Source organism: Gouania willdenowi, chromosome 17, assembly GCF_900634775.1.
Source record: "Gouania willdenowi chromosome 17, fGouWil2.1, whole genome shotgun sequence".
NCBI classification, from domain to species: Eukaryota; Metazoa; Chordata; class Actinopteri; order Blenniiformes; family Gobiesocidae; genus Gouania; species Gouania willdenowi.
The window spans coordinates 22,503,394-22,515,969 of NC_041060.1; the positions used below are offsets into that span (position 1 = coordinate 22,503,394).

The 12,576-nt window shown below is 40.7% G+C and overlaps 1 protein-coding gene across 7 annotated transcripts in view; it reads left to right on the plus strand.

Annotated features, from left to right (window-relative positions):
- The window catches only part of pde1cb (phosphodiesterase 1C, calmodulin-dependent b), a 140,463-nt gene that overhangs the window by 94,698 nt on the left and 33,189 nt on the right, over positions 1 to 12,576 (plus strand). The window lies entirely within an intron of this gene.

The following is a 12,576-nucleotide window of genomic DNA, read 5'->3' on the forward strand; positions in this document are numbered from 1 at the left end:
TCTAAAAGATAGAAGACAGCAGCCCGTGTTATTAGCATCATTATTACGACTCCATTAAATCACTAATTAGCCAATTTCTCCATCAGTGTCTTCATTCCAGTGAGCGCTCAGTTTTACCATAAATTGATTTAGGTGTTGACCTCCTCAGTGTGCCATCCTCCTCCTCTTCCTGTCCTTCTTCGGTTTAATGGTGTGAGTCACGGAGGCTGACACCATCCATTATAAAAAAGTTTTAAAGGTTTCATGCATGTTTGTTGGATTGTGTTGGAAACTTCCTGTTGTTTACTACTCATTAAAAGGAAAGACATGGTGACCAGATAAGATAACTCTCAAGAGCAGGTCTTTCTGGCTTTACACCGATCTAATCAGCTATATCGGATCGGCCAATATTTTGCATTTTATGTAATTAATGTGATCGGCCGTAATGTTTTAATTCGCCGATCCGATCAATGACGTCATTGTTGTGTTGAAACTTTCTGTAGATGCTCCCATTGCATTGTTTTATCTGTCTCATTTACACAGAAGAAATGTTTGCTTTACATGACACAGCTTTATTTCACTCGCATTTGTGCACAAAGGTGAAAACCTATGCACGAAGGGCAAAAATGTTGCCACGTATTTTTATTTTATTAAGCATCCTGCTTACTTCTGAGTTTGTTTATTGCATGAGTTTGAGGGTTGAAAGCCCTGCCCAATCCATCAGAAATTAATGGCAGCCTTCCAAAAACAGCTGCCGAAGAAATTCAGACTTTGCGATAGGTCAGATAACTGCCAGCTCCAATCAACAGCATACCTGTTATCATAATTCCAATCATGTAGATGTCTTCCACGTCCTCCACGGAAAGGATGGACAGACACACGATCCTCCACTTCTCCCACGAGTCCATCGCGTATCTCGCCGCAAACGTTCCACTAGAACAGGTGGGCTCACCTCTGCTCGTTCTCCTTGTTGAAAAAATTAGGTCGATTGCATTGAGACATCGGTTGATCAGTTCCATAATTTCAGTTTGGATATACTGTAGATGTAGAGAGAGGCTCCTATTAGATTCAGACAAGAAGACAGCACACAACGAAAGAAATTCTTCAACTCTTCCACTCCCTCACAGTCACAAGGCTGTGTTTAGGCCCCGAAACATGTGCAGTAGGTGGCGATATGCACCTATGCAAGTTGGTTGCAACACGCCAATAACCAAGAGAGAAATACAGTATAAGATATCTCAGCCAGTTTATAATACTAGAAAGTTGTCAAATCACATTATCAGGTTTGTTCAGTAGCAATGATCACGACTCCGGACTCTGAGGCTGATAGAAGTGCACGGTAATATTACTAACAGAGAGCTGGAAGCTCATCAGTCGATACTTATCACACCGGATTTCCACTGGATGCGTAAAGGCTCTGCTGCGGAATGTCTCTGTTCTCCGCTGTCCATCAATCCCCATTGGCTGTGCCTGTTATACGCACGGTTGCGCAGAAGATCCCACTAATTCATGTTATCACGTGATATAATTTGTGTAATTGATTTGTTCTGTCCTTCAAGTGGAGCAGAACGAAATCAACTTGGTCCCTGTAGATCTGCTTTTGTGGAGATTATTGTGATTCAACCATGGATAAATGTCATATTTGTATGTGAAATATGATCCACTGCCGCCCTGTCCACAGTGTACTCGCCTAGCGCTGAAAATAAACTGGATGTTTTATTCTGTGTCTGTACACTACTTCCTGTCCCACACAAGCTTATCTTTGCTGAATTTATGTGTCTTGATCCGGCGTACGGCAAAAATGAGACCTAGTCTGCTTATGTGTTGCAGATGGTGCCGTTCTGCTGAACTCATTCTGGAGCCGCGATGTAGCACATCTGCAGGCGGTGGAAACTAATATACTGACCAGAATGGAAAGTTATTGGCTCCACCACCATGACGTAGCAGATTTGCAGTGGTTTAGGAAGTGGTCTTGTAATCAGAGGGTCACCGGTTCAAGTATCACCTGGGCCATCACTGTGGATTTTTGAGCAAGTTCCTTAACCCAACAGCTCCCCAAGCGCCTCCAATTGGAAGCCCACTGCTACCCCTCGGGGTAAATGGGGAAAAATGCACAGAAAGAATTTCACTACTGTTATTAAAATGTATACATTATTATTATTATTATTATTATTTGAATCGCCGTTAATCCGAATTGGAATAGCAGAATACCTGCCTGTTCTAATTGGCTGAGTTGTTTGAAGGGCACTCTCATCAACCAATAGAGTGTGGCCTATGTGCCATTTCAGTTAAACTGTTGCAACAGCAAATATTAAATTTTAACACTTTATTAGGCTACTACATTTTGCAATAGGTTACAGTGTCGGACATTGTTTTGGAAGTTTTAACAGTCCTGCAGATTCTGAGCTCCAAAATGTACATAATTCTGTCCTGCCACCCTCCCAGTGACCCCTGAATTTTAGATTCACCAAACAAAATTGATGACAGACATGGGCAACTTGGTGTACTTTTGTTTAGGACCCAAAACAAAGAAACAAATTGACAGAAAAATACACAAAATGAGCCCAAAAGCAGGCCAAACAACAAGACAAACACACTAAACTACAGGGGGAAAAAAAATTCACCCAACAAAGAACCCTTCTCCATCCTGTAATATTGCTGTGGCTCCCGTTGTAATAAGTTGTCAATCTCTACTCTGTGATAAGCCTATTTGTTGTCACGCTACATTTCTTTAAAATAGAGTCCTGTGCGTTTTAAAAAGTGATTTCCGTGCTGGTCCTCTTGTGTGTTGTGTATTTGCTTACCCACAGAGACATGGTTGCACTTCTGTGATGTGTCGCTAACACACATCCACTTTGGCTAAGCTGTGACTTTCTTTTTATTTCCCTGTTGCAAAAATAACTTTCCAGAGCTCACACATTGCTTCCTGGAATTAAGGGAAATATGGTGTGGATTTAGGAAGCACACAACAAAGTGTGCTCCCTCATTAGCACACGGCGCAGGAGTTTTAAACCAAACACACACACACTACGACGTGATGCATTAGTCTGGATAATCTGTTGGCGAAGCTAGCGTTGTCTCTCTATGCAGTCAGTCTACAATCTGTCACACACACACACACACACACAAAAAAAAAACAGCTCAACCAACAGAGTTACACAATGAAGGAACGAGGACAGTGAATTAGGACTGATGTTTTTTTTTTTTTTTTACGTGGAGCTTAGACAACACTATGATTAAAGCCCATATGGCAGATGAATGGATGCTCAACCTTTTAAAATCATGACGTAGCTGCAGGAGAATCAGGCGGCCACCCTCTCCTTTTGCCAATTGGCCTGCCGTCGCTGGTCCCACTCTCAGGCTGGAATTCACAGGAGTTGGCTTTACATCCCGGCTGATATCGCCCTGCAGCACATGTGCGTTCACTTTAATCCCGCCTTGGTTCCCGAGCTGTTCATTAAGCAGAGAGTTTTGTGTAATGGGGCACACTCAGGCTCAAGATTGTGCCTACCTGCCTCATTTTGCTGGTTCAGTGGTCAGACTGGACACTACAGCAGGTGATTGCTGTGTTTTTCCTGACATTTACAAAAAATATCTATTTAAACTCCTGTAGTGGTGAGCTCTTTAACTTATTGCCTAGCTATGACAAACATCTTGAATTTCTGATATGACAATTATAACTAGTAAAGTATACCTGTAAATAACTCTCCCCTTTACTCTCTGACCCTGCTAATTCAGCCCGGTCAGAGGAAGGCAGCACATTTACCGTCTGCAATACATGAAATAGCAGCTGCACAGACTATCAAAAAGCCCTCATTGAAGTTCTCAATCAGCATAGACAATAGGGATGTAACGATTCACTCAACTCCCGATACGATTCAATTCACGATACTGGGTTCACGATACGATTCTCTCACGATTTATTTTACAAAATGAGACTGTAGACAAAATTTTTTTTAGGGAAAAAAACTAGAAAATACTGTATTATTTTCCTTTTTTTTTCATTGTCAAAAGAATTCCTTGATAAACTATTCAAAACAATGCAATTTAACTAAAAATAAATCTTGAATGAAATAAATAAAGGAATAATACAAATAAAAATGAAGCCTATTAATTTAAATTCTGGTTCTATAATAATCAATGCAAAACTGCATAAAAGTTCTTTTTCTTTTTAAAAGTGCAACTGAAAATGTATTTTGTGCCTTAACAATTGGACTTTAAAAAAAAAAAAAAACCGTGATTACACTGATTTACGTCATATTTGTTTGGACCAGCAGAGGGCGCTGGTAATACAGTGGTCGGTTGGCATGCAGAAATTCTTGCAGTGAAGAAGAGAAGCTATGCTAGCAGACAGAGCTAATAGAAAAACGTGACTTTTACAGATATTCAAGTAATGTTAGATATTCTTTCAGTGCTAAAGGGGCAATGAATCATTTATTAACATATAACTCTACAAGAGTAGAAGGCGGCCAGAAAGAAAGTATTAGCAGACTCCGCCCGCCGCCTTCACTTGTGGATAGCGCCCTCTGCTGGTTAAAAAAAGTACTGCGATTCAATTTTCAGAAAATCAATATCAACCGTGATACCTATGAATCGATTTTTAACTGCCTTACGATTAATCGTTACATCCCTAATAGACAACATTTTTTGTTAATGATAATCCTAGATTATAATAGATATCTGGGTCCGGAAAAGGTTATGGGAATCTGTCTTTTTTTTCTGATGAAAAATATTGATTATCTCCTTGAAAAATTGTCGGGATTGTGGTGTAGGTGAGGTAGAAGTTAAGTGTGGACCCAACAGCAGAGAAGGAGGCAGCATATGGGAGTAGCGTTTCAATTTACAATGCCATATTTCTTCCAAAGAAGCAAAATGTCAAGACAAACAAACTAATCCACAAAGTGCAAATAAAACCATAATAACTAGAAACCACTACCAACCAGATTCCATGGGAATGGTAGATAGACAAACCATGAGGAAAAAGAATCCCAACCCTAACCCTAACCCTTTATATTAACTTTTAGTCTCAAACCTGTTATGTCTTTTTATATGTGGGCATTTCAGCCAATCAATGTTCATCATCATCATCTCATCAAGACAGGAATAATCTACACATACAATATTTATATATATTTTAGTACTTAGTTTTGTGTCATCCAGTCCCATGGACGTTATGACAGTATTCTAAAGAATGGATGGATTTTGACATTACCCTTTCCAGGAAAAGAGAAATGGGACTTTGATAATGCCAGTGGGTGCAGCATCGAAATGCCACTATCACCCATCTTACGCCACACACGGCCTTGATGTGAACAAGGAAGACACCTCAAAACGTTTAAGTCTACGCTACCATGGAAACCATTTAACCTCATATAACTAGTGAGAGTCACGTGAATGGATCACTTCCTGGAGTAATCACTACGTCACAGTTTGTCAAACACGTTGACCTCCACAAACGTGCGTTGAGAGATGGTAAATGGATTTGATTCATATTGCGCTTTATGATCACTGAGGTAGTCCCAAAGCACTTCACATTATCAGCTCATTCACCCATTCACACACCAATGGGACAGAGATGCCATGCGAGGCGCTAATCAATTATTGGGAGCAACGTAGGTTCAGTGTCTTGCCCAAAGACACTTTGACACATAGAGAGGTGCAGCACTAGGATCTAACCCCCAACTTCTCGATCAGAAGACGATCCCTCTACCACCTGAGGATCCCATTAATAAGTGAAAGGAGATATTCAGGAAATTAGGCTCACCTGTGTGGAGACAGGAAGAAGACATACGCACTTTTACCAATCACAAGCACACTAACAAGACAGGGGGTTCAGTAAACACACAGGACCCAAGAACCACAGACAAAGACCAGACTAACAGAACACAGTACCAAACAAACGACTAAAGCATGACTAAAACACGACCAATCAAGGACCTCACCCAAGTTTGGATTCGGGGCGTTAGACTCAACCAAACATATCACTGAGAAATAAGCACAAAGCAGATTTCAACTTTACATAACCATGTGAAATTAACCTGAAACACACCCACAGACTTTAGCTTGTGAGAAGGAGCCGACCAATTAAAAAACAAGTACAGGGAGAACACGCCAACTCCACACTGTTTGTCCCAGCTCTAGTTTGAATACCATTATGCCTTTGTGCACATGCAAATCATTTGGAAAGTTGAAATTGCTCTGCGGTGTCTGTAAAGGTCAAACGTCTGATTAAAACAGATCTATATCTGTTAGATTAATCACAATAGATTAGATAAACCAAGCGGTTGTACATCGATGAGAATCAGGCCAAGATCGTCTTTGTGTTTTATTGTTTTCCTCACTCTGTGTAGGAGCGCCCACCCCACAGGTGCCGTCCTCTGTCCCACGGTCGCAAATTTAGGCAGCGTGTTATGGTCTGCTGACGGGCCTCGCTCCTGCTTATCAGCCGCAGTGAGTGTTTGTGTGTGTTCCCTGAAAGCAGGCTAATCTGTCCCTGTGTGATTGCATTGACCCCAGCCTATTGATCACACCCTGTCTGGGCTACTGGGATGTCACAGGAGCAAGCCTGCATGCTGCTGTTTGTAGAATCAGGCACTCAAACGCCTCACAGAGCCACATTCACCATCATCATGCTTTCCTCGGTGGGTGTTCATCCTGCTTTCTATTCTGTTTCTTCTTTTGACAACACTGTAGTGATGAAGAAAAGCCGTCGCTAGGTTACCCTCTCCTCCCTCTTCTTTGTCTTACACTCACTTGTCACAGCATCTGTCGAGGCATTGGGAGTTCTCATGGACCGAGTCGGTCAGTCTGAGCCCAAACATCGGAGCAGTGAGAAAAGGCAAGGAGATGACAAAGTGACTTCCTGCGTAATCTCCCCTCCGTGTTCTGTGCAGCAAGCAGGCAAAACAAATAATGCTGTCATTGTCAGATTGAACTCCCGCTGCAGGCATCTGTAGCTTCTGTTTGACCCCGTGGCTACTAAAATGTACAACTTTCAAGGAAGAAAACCACATTACTGAGATGATGTATTCATTTAACCTGCTAAGATGTTGAAATATTGCCTCTTTTTCTCCCTTTCTCTGAGAAAATGACAAACCATAGTAAAGAACCTGAAGGTAATGGATGGAAGGGTTGTTCAGCAGCATGAATAATAGTCTATATGATACACTTTAGGAGTAAATATAGAGGGGCCGCGCCCTGCCATACCTGCGGGTGCGGCCCCGGGTGGCCCCGGCTTGGGCGGCGCCCTGTGAGCCGGGCTTTGCGGTGTGGCTGGGCCCTTTGGTGGGGGGGGTCTGGGGCGCATTGCGCGGATGGCATCAAGGAAAGGCGATCTGGCGCGCTCTGGGGTGCCTGGTTGGTGCGCCTGGGGGCCGGCGGGGCAGCTTGCAGCATCCCCTTGGTGCAAAAAAGAGAGAAGTAGGAAAAAAAAAAAAGGAGTAAATAGAGATGGAATACAGCTGGAGGTAGATTTATGACACTGTTGTAATATGTAGTCTTTGCTTTCATTTATAGCAGAAATGGGCAACTGGTGGCCTGCAGGTTTACCTTTGTGCATTCCCCAAAACAAATACACAAATCAACTCCAGCAATACACAAAATGAGAAATGCACAAATGGACACAGAGGAAAGCACTCAGAGAGAATGCAGACTTCCTCGAAGCGCCAAATCTCCTCTTTGCCAGATATTGGTAGTTATCTGGATCAGCGATCCTGATCATTGTACCATGATCATTCACACTTTAAAAGCTTAGAAGGAATTTCTATCCTCATTAATAACATTGCAGTCGGTCCAAACGTATGGGCAACCCCTTTTTTCACATGAACGCAATGTGTAATCCAGATCCAGTGAAACTCAGTGGAGTAGCTGAGGAACCAACTCGACATAACTGAGTCAAAGATTGATCATTCAAAAAACCAACATATTCATTTTTAGAATTTCACAAATAAGAAATTGGGATTATTTTTTTTTTTTTTTTTTATTCATCCAAAATCAGTATATTGATCCAGATCCCCACCAAAATTTAATGGAATCTTTTAAAGTGTAAGGTTAATGTTTTGTTAAAATATTGCAAATTTTTTTTTGTACTTAATCCTGCTTACAGACAAACAAAAATTAAATAAACACACAAAATCACTGAAAATTTCACACAATCACTGAAAATTTCACAAAATGACAACACAAAAATACACAAAATGACTCTAAAAACACAAACTGACAAAAGTAATAGAGAAAACAATTCTAAAATACATTAAATGTCAACAAAACGACACAAAATATCACAGAAATTGTGAGTTTTCTGACTTTACATCCTTTATGTACTTTTGTGCAGCCTCTCAGAACATTATGAGTCCTTATTCAGTACAAAGATTAGACTCTTTAACCCCAATGGTCAATAATCTGAGCAGATCTACTGCGTCCCAACTTTTCTGCGCTGCATGACTCAAATAAAAGGGACCTGCATCTCGTAATATTTAAGGTTTGAGGTTTCTATTGTCATTCTCCATTGACATTTTAATTTTTTTAAAAAAAAAAAGAAGAAGAAATGTGTGTATACACAGTATATTATGGAATGTGAGAGAATTGGCACGGCCGATGAGGTTGTGTGGGTGTGTGGCAGCATCAGAGCTCAGGATTATTGTTCATCAGTCTAACAGGTTCTAGAATGAAGCTGTGCTGGAGCCTTTTGGTTCTGGCTCTGATGCTGCACAGTCTTCTTCCTCAGAGGAGGAGGGTGAATAGTCTGTGTGCTGGGGTGGGGTGTGTATTAACACTCACATAATCGGACTTTGCTTATTGATGAGAGTATAAAGTGCAGGAATGTCCCAGGCATTAGAAAACACAGTCAGCCCTGGAAAACCACTCGGCTGTGTCTCTGTGAGACCATCATCTTTGTTTGCTTTGGCGCAAACAGAATATTTCAGCTGGCTGGGAGCCCAGGTGTTACTCAGTGCTATTAACCCGTCACGTTAGCTCCATTGGTAATGGTAGCAGCTGAAACGAGCTCAGCTAATTTAGTTTTGCCTGGCAGACAGAGTCTTTTGTTGTGCAGCTTGGCTCAGGTCAAGCCACTTTTGCTGCTTTTTATCTGCCACAAACAAACAAAAAAGCAAATTTCTCTGTCCAATAATTAAAGAGTGAAGTGTTTTTTTTAATTGAAATCCCTTCGCTGAGCATCTACTGTATTTATTTTTCCTTTTTTTTATTTAATAAATGACTGCTCAAACATCCATTTAATGTCCGGAGAACAAAAGCCCACGCATAAACAGGCTTTTTTCTCCCTGTTGCTAATTTGGGCAAACACAGCATGTTGTGATAAAAGACGTGAAAGTCAGAGGAGGAAATGCCTGTATTGTGTCCTGCAGCCGGGCATGTGTGTGTATCAGCAGCAGCTTCACAGCTGCTCCTAATAACCATCATTAGCAACAGGCAAATCACACACGGGCTCCTTCTCCATCCGTCCACTTCCCTCCTATCCCTGGAATAGCTGCAGCAGCAGCTGCTGTGGTTGTTGTTGCTAAAGAGCTTCATAAATGTTTCATATCAACATGTTTTTGTTTTCAGGAGCCTTATTCCAGGAGGTGCTACTGGAGCGTAGATCTTCCTGTATGACAAACGAGATAATGGATGAAACGACTGCAGTTTAGTCATAAATATTGGAGTTATTGTTATTGTTTATTTTATGGTCTTCAGCAAATATAACCTTTTACAGTTTATATTGATCAGATCAGTGCCAGATTTAGCAAAATTTAGGAATAATGTTGTTAAAGGAGCAGTCCACAATTTTAGAAAGCTAGCAAGTTTTAAGCTAGCTCCACCCCCTCTTCTCCCTTCCGAATGCTCCGTCCAAAGCCACACCCCCACAAGCTTGAACACTCAAGCTTGTGGGGAATGAGCGCAATTACACACTATGACTTAAAATAAGGATACATGGATACAGTTTTGGCAAACTTACGTCAACGTCATTTGGGCAGCAGGATGTACCCAAACGCACAAGCATACACTTCACATTGCAGTTTGAGAAAAAGCACAAACATCAAAGGTGGAGAAATTAGAGAGAGTCAAACCTTTATTATTATTATTATTATTATTATTATTATTATTATTATTATTATTATTGTTAGGAAGCTTTCCCTTACAGCGACTGACAGTTAAAGAGTGAGTCTGTAGCTCTGACCCAAAGTCAAATCTAAATTTGAATATGGTCTGTTGGTGCTTCTATAAATTCAACCTTAAAAGCAGAAACCATGTTAATTCAATTCAGTTCAACTTTATTTATATAGCACAAATTACAACAATAATCATCTCAAAGCGCTATCAAAATCCAACATTTTCTTAAGAAAAAAGATAAAACCCAACAAATCCACATGAGCATGCATCAGCGACAGTGGGGAGAAACAACTGTCTCTGAACAGAAAGAAATCTCCAGCAGAACCAGGCTCAGAGGTGGAGAACATCTGCTTCGACTGGTTGGGGTTAGTGGACAGGAGGAGGAGAACAGAACAGGATACAGAGATAGAACATCAGAGTTTCCCAGACTAGTTGAGCCGTGAACCACAGATCAGGAACTGTCAGCTTCAGCTTCACGACACCTGAAACAGAAAAGAGAGAGAAAGGCGAGGAGAAGGCACTGACTGCAGAAAAACATGACACAGTTTTGGGCAATGCTCCGAGTGGTTAGGTTAACGCTTGTTAAAAAGGCGATGAATCTCTCTCGCGGCGACTCCGTGGTCTGTAAATGAGACCGTTACAGATGATCCCATGTCCGCTAAAACGGGCAAATAAGATAATGTTTGACATTACTGGATTTTTTGGTGAACTGATCCAATAATTCATGATTTTAAATTCATATGGCTGATAACCATAAAAAAATTAAATAAAATTACGATTATGTAAACAGACACGCCCACGAAGGTGAGCATTTCAGAGTCATTCGCGCAGTGCTATGTATGTATTTTCTACAGTCTATGTATGTACCGGTGAACGCCCCGCCCCCACGCTCTGTCTCATGTTTATAAAGCAGCATGAGCTCGGCTACGGAGTGGGTGGGAGGAGGAAGTCAGTGTCCCATCTATAGACACTCATGAATATGCATAAGAAGGCCACAAATCAGCCTGTTTGTGTAGAGTTGCTCAGAAAGTGACTTTTCAGAGGCTAAAACTCTGGAAAACAGGGAAGATTGGGAAAATAAATTCTTAGAACAAATAGAGATGGGTGAAAAATAGCATGACATGGAACCTCTAACCTGAGGATTGATATTCTTTTCCGGGCCGACATTAGTTTACAAATTGATCAGGGTTCAGAGTTGCAGTCGTATATTCCAGCGTCACTGGGCTTTCACTCCAGTGAGAGACTGCAGCGCTGTTGCTTGTTATGAATTGCCTTTGCTGTAATCAATGAGGGCATTGGAAATTTCCTGCTCTCCCTCCCCTCTGCTTAATAATTCAGCACGGAGTGTAGCCGCTCGCTGCTTTGGCTGTGAAGGAGAGAGTGTGACCCACAGCCCAGCAGCAGGTGGTGGACTGCCAGAGGTTGCACCGTGTAAAATTTAAGTTGCCTTTCGCTTTCATGTTATTCTGGGTCTTCAGAGGATACGAATAACACAAAAACACATTGATCTGAGACGGCCTTTGGCCACAGGGAAAGCCGAGATGAATTATGGAGTCACTGTTGGTCTACCCAGAGGGGAGAGGAATATGATCTTTAACAGGACGATGAAAAATAAGCAAGATGGAGTAACAAAAACAATGAAGCACAGTGTTTTTTTTTGTTTTATGTTGTAAAGTTTCTGTTTAAACCGAGGCACATTCATGATGTTGTGCTTCAAAATTATAAAGAAGTGGTGAATGTTTTTCAACTTTTAAATATAACAACTTCTAAAATTTATATTTTCTGAAAGAAGCCAAACTCACTTTTGTTGTGATCTAATAGTTCTGTCGTGTGTAGAGCTTCTGATATTCACTTTGAAATGTTCCCCAATTCCATTGTGACAAAGGAAACATACAGTACTCCTGATTGGCTCTTTTAACATCATGTCCCGCCCAATTATCAACTGATTGGACAAAATTGTTTCTGGTTCATTTTCGACTTTAAAAGCATTTTTGATTTAGTATTTATTGTTTGAGGATATTTTCATGTAAAGTTGTCATTAGGGATGTAACGATTCCCTCAACTCCCGATACGATTCTGTCATGATTTAAAAAAATGAGACTGTAGACAAATGATGACTGAAAAATATTCTTTTTTTTGTCTTCAAAAATAAAAATAAAAATACTGTGCTATTTTCTTTTATCTTTCATTGTCAAAAGAATTCATTGATAAACTATGCAAAACAGTGCTATTTATTTAAGAATAAACCCTGAATGAAATAAATAAAGAAATAGTACAAATGACGAAGAAGTGTAGTCATTTAAATTCTGGCTCTACAGTAAACTATGCAAAACTACATAATAGTTCCTTTTCTTTTTAAAACTTCAACTGAAAATGTAGTTTGTGGTTTTCATTCCTAATCTCTTGTTTCTCCCTTTCCTCTCTGTGCTCCTCTTACCTTGGATTTCTTTGCATTCTTCTCACTTCTTTCATTTTGTCTTGGGGAAG